The 14,010-nt window shown below is 37.0% G+C and overlaps 1 long non-coding RNA gene across 1 annotated transcript in view; it reads left to right on the plus strand.

Moving 5' to 3' along the window:
- Window positions 1-7,951, plus strand: part of LOC125165201 (uncharacterized) — a 309,930-nt gene extending 301,979 nt beyond the window's left edge. Inside the window, exon 4 of the long non-coding RNA XR_007152016.1 lies at window positions 7,835-7,951. This is a non-coding gene — a long non-coding RNA (uncharacterized LOC125165201). The remainder of the gene's footprint in view (window positions 1-7,834) is intronic.
- Window positions 7,952-14,010: the final 6,059 nt, after the last annotated feature.

Consider the following 14,010-nt stretch of genomic DNA (forward strand, 5'->3'; position numbering starts at 1 on the left):
GATTTCAATGCCTTTTTCCTTCCCCAGTTCAGGGAAGTTCTCAGCTATTATTTCTTCAAGTACCCCTTCAGCACCTTTCCCTCTCTCTTCCTCCTCTGGGATACCAATTATGCGTATATTATTTCTTTTTAGTGTATCACTTAGTTCTCTAATTTTCCCCTCATACTCCTGGATTTTTTTATCTCTCTTTTTCTCAGCTTCCTCTTTTTCCATAACTTTATCTTCTAGTTCACCTATTCTCTCCTCTGCCTCTTCAAGCCGAGCTGTGGTGGTTTCCATTTTGTTATGCATTTCGTTTAAAGCGTTTTTCAGCTCCTCGTGACTGTTCCTTAGTCCCTTGATCTCTGTAGCAAGAGATTCTCTGCTGTCCTGTATACTGTTTTCAAGCCCAGCAATTAATTTTATGACTATTATTCTAAATTCACTTTCTGTTATATTATTTAAATCCTTTTTGATCAGCTCATTAGCTGTTGTTATTTCCTGGAGATTCTTCTGAGGGGAGTTCTTCTGCTTGGTCATTTTGGATAGTCCCTGGCATGGTGAGTACCTGCAGGGCACTTCCCCTGTGCTGTGGTGTATAACTGGAGTTGGTGGGCGGAGCTGCAGTCAGACCTGATGTCTGCCCCCAGCCCACCGCTGGGGCCACAGTCAGACTGGTGTGTGCCTTCTCTTCCCCTCTCCTAGGGGCGGGATTCACTGGGGTGGCGTGGCCTGTCTGGGCTACTTGCACCCTGCCAGGCTTGTGATGCTGGGCATCTGGCGTATTAGCTGGGGTGGGTAGGCAAGGTGCACGGGGGCAGGAGGGGCAGGCTTAGCTCGCTTCTCCTTAGGTGATCCACTTCAGGAGGGGCCCTGTGGCAGCGGGAGGGAGTCAGATCCGCTGCCGGAGGTTTGGCTCCGCAGAAGCGCAGAGTTGGGTGTTTTCGAGGAGTGAGCAAGTTCCCTGGCAGGAACTGGTTCTCTTTGGGATTTTGGTTGGGGATGGGCGGGGGAGATGGCGCTGGCGAGCGCCTTTGTTCCCCACCAAACTGAGCTCTGTTGTCAGGGGGCTCAGCAGCTCTCCCTCCCTTTGTCCTCCAGCCTTCCCACTTTCTGAGCAGAGCTGTTAACTTATGACCTCCCAGACGCTAAGTCGCGCTTGCTGTCGGAACACAGTCCGTCAGGCCCCTCCGCTTTTGCAAGCCTGACTCAGGCGCTCTGCTTGGCCGGCGAGCCGCCCCTCCACCCCGGGTCCCTCCCGCCAGCCTGTGGAGCGCGCACTGCCTCGCCGCCCTTCCTACCCTCTTCCGTGGGCCTCTCGTCTGCGCTTGGCTCCGTCAACTCCGTTCTGCTAATCCTCTGGCGGTTTTCTGGGTTATTTAGGCAGGTGTAGGTGGAATCTAAGTGATCAGCAGGACGTGCGGTGAGCCCAGCGTCCTCCTACACCGCTATCTTCCTCTTCCTCTATCCCATTTTAATATAAGGAACAACTTAAAACACACACACACACACACACACACACACACATATGCCATTAATTTGAATATCATTTACACACTCATGTCTACCAGGCATCCTTGATTAGAGGGTTTGGTGATAAGTGTAATGGGCTGGACATGTGGAGAATGACAACGAGGCCCCACCTAATAGTCCTGGGGAGAATAAGGAAAATCTCTCAGCTTTTAAGGCACTGACTGAAGGACACATTCAGGGCACCCAAGCTGAGTGAGGAAAAATGCTCTGGGCTGGTACTGAGGGAAGCCTCACTGTTTGTTTGTTTTTTTTTTCTCTAGTCATCTAAGGCCACTATAGTCACATACAATGGGCTGAGTGGCTTAAACAGCAGACATTTATTTCTCATAGTTCTGGAGGCTGGGAAGTCCAAGATCAAGGTGCTGGCAGATTCAGATCCTCATGAAGTTTCTCTGGCTTTGCATTGTGTCTTCACGTAGTGGGGAGAAAGATAGCTCTGGTCTCTCTTCCTCTTCTTCTAAGGGACTAATCCCATAATGGGCTCCACCCTTATGACCTCACGTAAAGGTACTAGTCTCCCAAATGCCCCATTTCCAAATGTCATCCCACTGGGGGTTAGGGCTTCAATGCGTGCATTTTTGGGGCACACAAATATTCAGTCCATGACTGATGATCCCATGATCATTGCCTTTGGTTGAGTCTGAGTCCCAGGGTCAGGGGGCTGTAATTCAGACAAGCAAAGTCAGGTAGGTCACTGAGGAAGTCTCCTGCGAGGCCAAGAGCCACGGTGGAATGGTTGCATCACAGAGGGCAGTAAGGATGACAGCAGCACGTAGATTCTCTAGCAGGGCTAGAACCCTGTAACGTTGAGATGGGTTGCTCTAAGGCAGTGACCAGTGGGTCACGGGGCCAGGTAGGAATGTGGAGGCCGACCATAGTCTGAGACTTCCCATTCAACTTCTTCACTTTGAGCCCACGACTCGGTAAGAAAGTGGCTCGACTCTGCAACAAGTATGTAGTACCAGTGAGGAAAGTAATTGGAAAACCAAACTCATTTTGGATTAACTTTTTAATAAACTTATTTGATTTTTCTCCCAATTATTTATTTGTTCTGGTAGCACGTAGGGACAATTAGTGACAAAACATCCTAGGGACAATTTGAAGGCTGTTTCCAGCTGGGATTTTCTATATCTTTAAATACAAATAGAATTTAACAGAGAAGAAGAGGAGCAGAACGGGAACACCATGGCTTCTGGCAACATAATTAAATTGACTACAGCTGTGAAACTCCGTCTACACAAGCTGGGCAGAATAATGAGGGAGGTGGGCTGAAGTCAGGCTGTGTAGAAAAGAGGAGCCCTGAAGATACCACACTAATATCTGACAATTCTTTATGTCTGTGCTTCAGCAAACTACACCTATTTGGAGCATGAGGTTTAAAAGGCTGTTCCTTTTTAAGAATGCTCTGATTTGTATATTTGAAACATGAAAAGACCTTACTTTGCAGGAAAAAAAGCCTGAATAATATGCTATGTCTATGGTGTGCATGCTTCTAAAACTCAAGAAAATAAACAAACTTCAAGGAGATCAAAGACTTAAGAAAACTCACTTTCCCTCTTAACAATGCAGTGTCACTGTATTTTTATTCTTGGCCCCATGTTTGACTAGATTTGTGATTTACCATTAGTTAAAGACTTCTAGATGTCCTGCCTGGACACCCAGAAGTTGTTTCCGTTTTCTATAGTCAGCATGTGAAATGTTATTTAAAGCCCACATTTTGCTTTTAAATATCACCAGCGGTTTTAGTGCTTCAGAGGTCACATTTCAGCCCAACTTTTTGGACTCCCAGGCCTGGAAACCTTTTAACAAGCTCTGTTTCTGTTTCCATCTCCTGAAAAAGTTGTCTCTGCAGACAGAGGTTTGGCATCTGTATACCTTCCTCACATATTATATATTACTTATGGAACTTTGAGGAATCCAAAATGCCTCGTAGATGGAAAACATGGGATGGATGGAGAATCCCTGGATATCTGCTTTAAATGTTTAATATCTACCCATTCATGGAGTTAACATTTAGAAATTAAAACTTGAAATCAGACATTTGAAAGAGGTTTAGAAAACAGTGCATTTAAATGGCTAATGAATTCATTAGGGAATCAGAAACAATCTTGAAACCTATGCTATAGTGTATTTTAAAGTCTGTTTTCTTAATGACCAGATATTTTCCCTCAATTTATTATTGCTGTCTTGGCTGTCTGGTGAGAAAATACTGAATACAAAGTTCCCAGAGTCTAGATCTACTCGTGGCTGAATATGCACCTGAGTGTGTGATACATCGTACTCACTGTATTTCATAGCATGGTTTTGTGACCTGAGCAGTAAGCCCCGAAAAAGTCAGTCATGTCTATGATTGGAAATAGAAATAGTATTATAAATTATTTCAAAGGTTATATTCAGTTTTTAAATGAGAAACATATTCTATTTCCATTTCCAGGCTTTATGAAGTTTTATTTAAAATTTTATTTATCTTTGAATTTATTTGAGAAAAGTAAAATTGTTATGAGTCTTTCTTTAAGGGAAAGAAGATAATGTACAGATAATACTTTTATGTCTTTCTATTTCCTTCTTCTCCTGTAAAATACTTACTCAAGGATATATTAAATATTTCTACTTAATAGGAATAGAATCTCTCTCTCTGTCTGATTTATCATTATGATTACTTATATTGTTACAATAAGTGTTAGCATGGGGGCATCGGGAGGTTTATCTGACTTTTTTTTTAATGTTTTTTTAAAATTATTTTTGAGAGAGAGAGAGAGTGCGAGCAGATGGGGGGCAGAGAGAAACACACACACAGAATCCAAAGCAAGCTCCAGGCTCTGAGCTGCCAGCACAGAACCCAATGCAGGGCTCGAACTCATAAACTACGAGATCATAACCAACTGAGCCACGCAGGTACCCTGAGTATCTGACTCTTGATTTCGGCTCAGGTCATTATCCCAGGGTTGTTGTATCAACCCAGCATTGGGTTCTGTGCTGAGTGTGGAGCCTGCTTAAGATTCTATCTTTCCCTCTGGCCATTTCCCCTGCTCGCACTCTCTAAAAACAACAACAACAAAAACCAAATTTAGCATGACTACTAAAATTACTGTAGAAGAAAATATTTTAAATTTAAATTTTTGTGATTATGTGTAAAATCATGCATATTTATGATAGAGTATATGTGGTACTTTATAATAACTGTAAACTCCCTGTATCTGTATTTTATGCCTTTTTTTAGTCCTGTTATCTTATTTTTCTCTTTTTTCAATTACACTAATTTAAGTTTATACATGTTATTATAAACTTATTTTTATTCAAAATCTGTATTCTCAAATTTTTATATATTACTGTTTTGTTTTTAATTCATTTATTCAGTTATCTTTATGCATTCCTTCTTCCCTTTCTTACATTTTCTGTCTTATATTTTAATTATCTAGCTCCTAACATTTCTAATAATAAAAGCATTTAAGGCCATGAATTTGGTTTTGAGAAAATTTGACTATACATTCTATATTTTCACATAAAGGTTTTTAAAAATATTTTCTAAACGTTGTATAATTACAGCATCATTTCCTTTTTTCTCCAAAAGCTCTTTGTGTATGATTTCCTTATTTTTGAAATTTTAATTTCCACATAAATAGTCCTTTATATTCTAATTTATTTTCACCTACTTGTTTGTGTACTGTTACTTTCTTAGAAAGAAGAAAGATATAAGATAAATATATAAGATATAAGATATTTCTTATATTTATGAATCTTTTTGTTCAATTTAATGCTGTAGTATTCATAAAGGTTGATAACTGTTATAGACATACTAGAGGTTTCATATAAAATAATATTTAAAAATCTCATCCTTGTTTATTTCCTTTGAATCCCACTTTACCAACTATACCCCTTGAGATTCCTATTTTATTGTATTGTATATTTTCTACATATATATTTTCACATTTTTTTACTTTAAAAATTTTCAAATAATTTATTTAGACATGTCTGTTTTAAAAAACATATGGTTAGGGGCGCCTGAGTGGCTCAGTCAGTTGAGTGTCTGACTTCAGTTCAGGTCATGATCTCACAGCTCATGTGTTCAAGCCCTGCGTCTGGCTCTGTGCTGACAGCTCAGAGCCTGGAGCCTGCTTGGGATTCTGTGTCTCCCTCTCTCTCTGCCCTTAACCCACTCACATTCTGTCTCTGTCTCTCTCAAAAATAAATAAACATTAAAAAGAAACATATGGTTAGACTTATTTTTTTTAACCCAATCTAAGAGTCTTTGTTCTTTGATAGAGGAATTAAAACATTTGCATATAGTATGGTATCAGATTTATCAGTTTTTACTTATTTCAATTTATTCATGATTCTTACACTCTTTTGTTGTTCCATGTGTTTTGTATCTTTATTTATTTTTAAATTTTTTAAAAAATCTTTATTTATTTTTGAGATAGAGAGAGAGACAGAGTGAGAGCAGGGTAGGAACAGAGAGAGAGAGGGAGACGCAGAATCGGAAGCAGGCTCCAGGCTCCAAGCTGTCAGCACTGAGCGCGATGTGGGGCTCAAACCCATGAACTGTGAGATCATGACCTGAGCCGAAGTTGGACGCTTAATTGACTGAGCCACCCAGGTGGCTTTTTATAAGCTAAGTTTTTTCATTCTTGCTCTTTTTTCCAATAGCAATGTAGAAGAATTACATTCGTTTTGTTTCTCTTTTTTGTTAATCATAAGTGTTTGGACAAGGTATCATACTAATCTTTCACTTCTTACCTGATTCTTATTTTATTCATTGTTGGAAAATGTTATCATCTTTGTATTTCTCATCTGTTTTTTCCTGTTTTTCTTAGTCTAATCTCACATGTGAAATAAATTTTTTTATTAAATTATTGGGTTTTGCAATTTATGTCTTCTCTTACAATATTTTTAAACATTTGAATAATTTTGTAATTACATTCACAGAAACTACTTATTTTCAATTCCATAATTAAGTGGTTATATGGCTAGTATATCTTTGAGAAATATTTTCATCCTGAGCCCATAGGTATATTTCCTTAGTCCTTATATATGTAATATGCCCATTTTTCTTCAGAAATTAAAAAAAAAAAACACCAAGATTTCTGGGTAAAAAAAATAACAAGTCCTGATTTATAAACATTTTCACTCAACACTCTGTAGTCATTCAGCTATTAATTTTTTACATAATAAGAATAAATATGAAGTAGCCTTAGTTTTTTTTTTTAACTAACATTTTGTGTTCTTCTGGTATGGAAACCTGTATTTCTTATTTTTCTTGAAATATTAATAAAAAATGACTAGATTGAGAATGGGGCACTGAATAGACTATAAACTCTAACATTCTGATAAGGAATCAACTTATTCTTCCCCAAATTGTGGAATCTTATGATAAAGAAAATAAAGACAAATCAGAAAGAAGGAGAATGTGTAATTGACCAGATTTGTGTATTGCTCGATGCCCTTTATTATAAATCTGAAAAGTAAGTTAGTCCAAGAAAAGAATGAAGAAAAAAATCTGAATTTTCTTACTTTATTTATTTGTGGACCTTGGAATGCAACAGGTGCTGAATCACACGTGCTAGTCTGTGTGCCAGGTGCTGGGTATATATTTGTTTCCTCAAAAAGTTGATAATGTAATAGAGGAGAAAGTACTTGTAAACGAGTGTAAAAAAAAAAAGAAGTTGTCAGTGTGATAGTAAAAGCCTATGGAGGATATTATTAGACCCAAGAGGAAAGACTATGGCCAGTTGTGCACTAGCAGGTCACGGGGCTCAGAGAAACTCATAACAGTGCCTGAGGTTTATGCCCGGTCCCATCTCCTTAAGAGAAATGTTCCTGATGAAGTCCAGGGTTTCCAAAATGAAACAGGAAAGTTTGCCTTCCTCAGACTTAATTCATTCAATACCATGGCTGAAGGATTGGGTGACACAATTAAGGGAAAACATGTTTTCTTTTTATTGTTGTTGGAAAAAGGTTGTATCCAAATTTCAAAAGGCACAGAGGGCAGAGGAAGGGAGGACTCCTGTTCACCATATGAAACCACAAATAAAATAATTTTAAAATGTTTGTTTTGGGAGTAACTTTTTTCTTTATTAATTTTTTTTGTAAAAATATGCCAATTATAAGAAAACATTTATTGGAATTGCTAGTGAAAAGAGAAAACATCTCATTGAAGTGTGTGTTAGTGAAGAACAGCTCAACTGAGCATGAACTGGATGAACTTGCACAACAAAAATTGGGAGCACTGACAGTCTGATTCCATCCTCTTAAAAGCCTAGATAAAGGTATACGAATTATGGAATAATAATTTAAAATTTAAAATTATCCTTTTTGTTTTCAGAAGCATTATGCCCAGTTAACTAGCCCAACAGTTAAACCGCCTGTCACCATCTACCTGTGCTGCATCCTCTCTGCTCCAGCCCTTCTTCAAACCCAGGTCAGTGAATGGGTCCCCTATAACAATGGTCTTCAGTCCTGTAAACATTAGAGACTTCCCTCCTACCCACTGCCGTTAAAAGAAAAAGAGAGAGAGAGAGAGAGAGAGAGAGAGAGAGAGAGAGAGAGAAAGGAAGAAAAGAAAAGAAGAAAGAAAGAAAGAGAAAGAAAAAGAAAGGGAGGGGGAAAAGGAAGGAAGGAAGAAACGAAAGGAAGGAAGGGTGGGTGGGAGGGAGGAAGAAAAAAGAAATGACCTTAACTTGACAGTCCTGCTCTGAGACCTGGCATTGGTATTTAAAAACAAACAAACATAACTTGTATGAGGCTGTAATGTATCGTCACTGACCTATTGAGAGCCACTAACATTCCTTTCTCTCGGAGGAATCAAATTCCTGCCATAGAAAGGAAAAGGATGGTAATATGATGTACTTTTAAAATTATTTTTTTGTTTGTTTCAAGTTTTTACTTAAATTCTAGTTAGCTAACATCTAGTGTATTAGTGTAGAATTTATTGATTCATCATTTACATGTAACACCCAGTGCTCAACACAAGTGCCCTCCTTAGTACCCAGCATCTATTACTATCACTATTAATACTTCCAGCAGTATAACTAGTATAAGTACTTTTTTTTAATACTTAAAGTTAAGGACTGTGAAGGGATATTAAAGTTATATGTTCTACGGTGGGTTTTGTTTGTTTGTTTGTTTTGCTTTGCTCAAAGAGCTTATATCTATCAAGGAATAAATGTGAAAAAAAATCTTTTATACTATATTCTATTCTATCATGTAATATTATATTTCAAGAGAGAGGTATGTATAATGCCATTGTAATCCAGTTCAAATGGCAGAGGTGAGGCTGAATGAATGTTATAGAAACAAAAGGGAGCATTTCAGTTGGACTTTATTGGTTACAATTTTCTAAGTAGAAGTGGGGGAATTGGGGAGAGGGTGGAATTCAGATGAAAAAAAAAGTGACATCAGTGTTTTATCCTCTTTACAAAAGGGGGAAATTGAGGCACAGACTAATTACTGCAGACTTCTATTTGATGTCAGAGACAATATTTTTTCCTTATTTTTAAAAATTTTATTGTTTGGTTTAGTGGTCTTTTCACTGTATCATATCAACAAAGGGCTGGGAACCTTCCCAGTATGAAGAACATTTTCTCTACTAGCCTCTAAAAATGTATTTTTGAGAATACAGAGAAATAGATGGCATTTTATGGGAATATATTTATAGGTCTTGTTAATATGAATGATTTAAAAAAAAAGAGTCATCAATTAATCAATGCTGTTATTATTTTGAGAAAATAGAAGCTTCTGCTGGGAAAGAACCTGCTTCATGTTGCTTAAAATTGTGCTCATGCTGGAGAATGTAAAACATACTTACAATCTGCAGGTAGGCAAACAGCCTTTTGAATTCTCTTTTGCAGTAACTTCTTATTCAGTGAAACAATATTAATTGGGTCTCTGTACAAACTATAGGAGAAATAGACTTATAACTCATTTTAGTGCCAGGTTCTACAACAAACTTATTTACAATGAATCGTATTTTGAATTTAGTTTTGACCTTTAAAAATATGTCCAGTGTTCTGTGGGAGTAGATTAACTCTTTGAAGAAACAAAAGCATCCAATTCAAACAAGAAAGAGAACTATGCACTAGAGATGATCACTATTGCAGAATTCGTTATGGAATATTTTTTATTATAATTTATTGTCAAATTGGCTTACATACAACACCCAGTGCTCAGCCCAAAAAGTGCCCTACTCAATGCCCATCACCTGTTTTCCCTCTCCCCCACTCCCCATCCACCCTCAGTTTGTTCTTTGTGTTTAAGAGTCTCTTGTGGTTTGCCTCCCTCCTTCTCTGTTTGTAACTATTTTGTTTCCCCTTCCCTTCTTCCCCCATGGACTTCTGTTAAGGTTCTAAAGATCGTTGTGGAATATTTTAAATGAATTGTGTGTACACCGGATAGGAACATTGTGAAGAGTGGGTTTCGTCACTGATCTTTTGATGGTGTTTGGGTTTAAACCCCAGATTCATCATTCTGTGTGTGTGAACTTGGATGAGCATTTACATTTCTAAACTTATAGCCTCATTGTTAATGAGAATTATATATGATTATTTTGAGGATGTAAATCCATGCTCAGCACATAGTAAGAACTTAAGAAAGATCAACCATATAAAGCCATGTTTCTCTTCTCCTTTGTTTTGTTTTCTGAGCCTCTTGAAGAAGGTTCTGGTAACAGTTTCAGTTGCAACTTGAGGTTTATGAAGGAAAAGGCATGGCAATGACTCCTTTTCTGTGTCCCACCAAGTCAAAGTTCACAACCAACTGGCAAAACAATCTGTGTGTTGGTTTGCACTCTGAAGGTATTGCTAATGTACCATGTTTTAAAGGTTTGTCTTCTCTGGGCACCAGTGGCATGACTACAGTTGTTAAGTTATGGTCAAGTTCAAACATGCATTTAAAGCAATGTCTGAAAGAATGATTTAATACATGCCTTTGTAAATACAACAGAAGACATTCATCAAAAATGGTTGATCCATTTTGTAGATGAAGAACTGTACATTGATTACCGTAGTGGTTTAAGCATAAAAACAAATAGAAAAATACATTAAAAACTACATAGAGGGGTTCCTGATATAAATTTATAATTCTTCCTCTCTAGAAATTGGTAAAACCTCTGTTTCAATATAATGGTGGATTTTGTTTTGCTTCTGGAATGACTGCAACTTTGCTGCTTCTTGACTCTTCTCAGCCTAGATGATCTTCGTCTCACGCTGTTTTCCTCTTCCCTGGACTGTGCTGCAGTCACTTTCTTGTAGTCATTCACCAGGGTTGTACGGAGTCCCTACTATTTATCTAGCACTGTTCTAGGTATTGGAATATAGTGGAAAAGTGAATAACAAAACTCGGTATCCCTAGATTTTCTAGAACAGGAGACAGAACACAAAATCACACATAATTCTTTCAGGTAGTGCTCAGTGCTATATAGAGAAGCAGACACAAGAAGGAGTTAAATAGAGAGCAGTGCGGTTGCCATTGTTCAGTGAGATGTTCGGAGGCCTCTCTGAGGAGATGCTTCTTGACTAGAGATCTGCTAAAAGGCCTGGGTGTTGGAGGCAAACTGCAGAAATTCTTATGTTCTTGCTGTAATTGCCTTAAATTTAGAACAGTCCTTACCAAATATCAGACAGAAAAATAGTTGCTTCTGAAAGATAACTGAGTAAAACTTTCATAGCAGATACTCAATGCTGAACAATGGCTTTTTACTCTGCTTATTCCCCACCTTTCTCTCTTTCTCTCAATGTCTCTCTCTCTCTCCCTCTCCCTCATCTTCTCTCTGCCCCTCACTTGTTTTCCACCTTCTTTCCCTTCCTTCTTTCTTCTTTCTCTTTCCTTCTCCCGTATATTTCTTTGGCTTATATTGTCTGGAAATTCATTGATTACCCATTTCATGACTCCTATTTATAGAATTCACCAACAGTAAAAAAAATTAATTTGAAAGGTGATGGAAAAGACTGAGGTATTTATGTTGGAAGTGACCATATAGAAATAAACTTCATTATACATGATAAGTTAATTATAAATCTTTTTACTGGTCATTGTTTTGATACATCTTGGATTAAGCTCAGGTGAAATTTTAGTTTGAAACTGTAGGAAATATCTAGGAAAAATAAAAAGAAAAGCAAATTTCTGCACAAATTCTTGCATTTCTAAAGGTTATCTACAGAAATTCTAGATATTTTTCTGCAACATAATAAAATATATTTATCTTTTCTATGCACTGTGACAATGTAGCAAAAATAGTTTATATAGCAGAAAAATATTATTTTCCTGTACTGATTTGATCAAGCCTGATCCTGTTTATTTGAAGGCAAAATAACTACACGAAATATGAAAAAATTCATAGCACCCAGATAGGTAAATACTAACACTTATTGCATGTCTGACATGAAAAGGATAACATTTCTGTAACATTTATTTATTAAAACAAAGCTAGAAGGTTATCTTTGCCTGTACCTTACAGATAAGCAGTTTCACAGAGCAGCCTTCCCAAGGTTAGATATCAGCCCTCCAAAAGTCAGGATGCTTTCTCAATTGTGAAAAACGTGTTCCTTTTAATACATATTCTTTCTAGAAAAACAAGCAAGCTTGGACAGTATACGTGGAGGAGATAAGAGGCCACACAAAACTGAATCAGCCTACTGCTATTTTTCTTAAGAATTGACCATAAGTGTAGATAAAGATTCAGAGTTTCCATTAAAGTAGTATTTTAAGTTTAGATGGTGAAGCTTTACCCAAAATCAAATCCATTACGTTGACTCTCATTTTCTACAAAATAAGATAAGGGCATTTCTGGTTTTCTAAACTCTTTTCATGGTCTACTAAAGGCATTAAGAACACAATATTGAAGTTTACTTGTAGACTATTCCATTTCACAATGATACTGGTTCTTTAGCCTACTATTTAAATGTCAGATCAATGACTAGTAATGGAATCTTTGGCTGATGTAGGAAATTGCTTAATTTGGTTTACACAAATTACTTATATTTTCCATGGCAGTATGAGTTAATATAACAAATCCTTTTGCAAAACTCATTATACAGGTTTATATCAGTTTCGATCTTTTTTTAAAGATATACATCTTATTACAATCTTCTCACTGAGATTCTTATTTGATTTTCCAACATTAAAGATTTTAGATTAAAATTTTAAAACACTTTAGATTTTAGGTTAAAATAATAAAACACTTTATTATTTCTCTGGCTGTATAATTTTTTATGTCATCAGTTTTAAATAAAAGCTATGTGTTTTCTATAATAGTCACTGTTTTAAAAGAGTTATTTAGTTCTCATTTATGTACCATAAATTTTTGTATTGTGGGAAGCAATCAGCTGTAAGATGTACCACTGAAATAACAGATTAAGTATACGAAACGCTTTTAAGGCTAATCTCAATTTCAGATACGCTAAAATGTGGAAATGTGCATTTTTAAAATGTAGGAAGTATGGTATATTTTTGCCTGAGGATTAAAAAAATTTTTTTTAATGTTTATTTACTTTTGAGACAGAGACAGAGATAAGTATGAGTAGCGGAGAGGCAGAGAGAGGAAGACACAGAATCCAAAGCAGGCTCCAGGCTCTGAGCTGTCAGCACAGAGCCTGACGCAGGACTCAAACTCATGAACTGCAAGATCATGACCTGAGCCAAAGTCAGACACTTAACTGACTGAGCCCCTCCCCCCCCACCTCCCCACCTCCCCCAGGCGCCCATGCCTAAGGATTTTTAATGACTGGGTTAAATTGAATTGGCAAAAAATGAGACTGACTCATTTTTAACACATATCTGGGGTTCTCAGAATTAGTGAAAATCCCAAGTAATAGATGGTATGTGTTAAAAAGTATTCTCACTTTCTATCTCAATCTATCAAGTGAGAAAGATGAAAATCTTTTTCACAAACCTTTTATAACCCTGTCTCCTTCTTGAAAAACAGTACTCATAAAACATAATGCTTGCTCTTCTGCTCCCTATCTCCAAAGATTAGTTACACCCTCAGGGAAGCATATCTTTATTTGACAAAGTATTTTTAGCTTTAAGTTTCAAAAATTGTATAATGAATATTAGATTATACTGAATATTACTTCAGAACAAAGTTTTCTGAGGGCATGGGCTCTGTGTTTACAACTTCTTTGCCAGCAGCCCCTAATGTTGTCCTGACAACCAGTAGGTATTTGATAAATATATTTATTGAATTAATGAATTAAATGGACCAGTTGTTCTCTATTAATATATTTAATATAAGCATGCAAGGAACATTAGAAGGAACAGAAATGAGTGCCAATAGGCACAGTAATTTATAACTTAGAAGTCGTGGTCTTTCCAGTAAGTCATTCTGTGACATTATTATACTTCCACTGCTAAATTTTCTTCTCTTCATATTTTAGTTGTTGGTGTTGTTTAGTGTTTGATGGCACTTTTTGTTTTCCACATGTTCAGCAAATATTTTCTGTTCACCCCTTCCCTTTGGACTTTGTATTATGAAGCAATCTCGTCAGCAAATACAATGTTCTGAGT

This window comes from Prionailurus viverrinus, chromosome B2 (assembly GCF_022837055.1).
Source record: "Prionailurus viverrinus isolate Anna chromosome B2, UM_Priviv_1.0, whole genome shotgun sequence".
Lineage (NCBI taxonomy): Eukaryota > Metazoa > Chordata > Mammalia > Carnivora > Felidae > Prionailurus > Prionailurus viverrinus.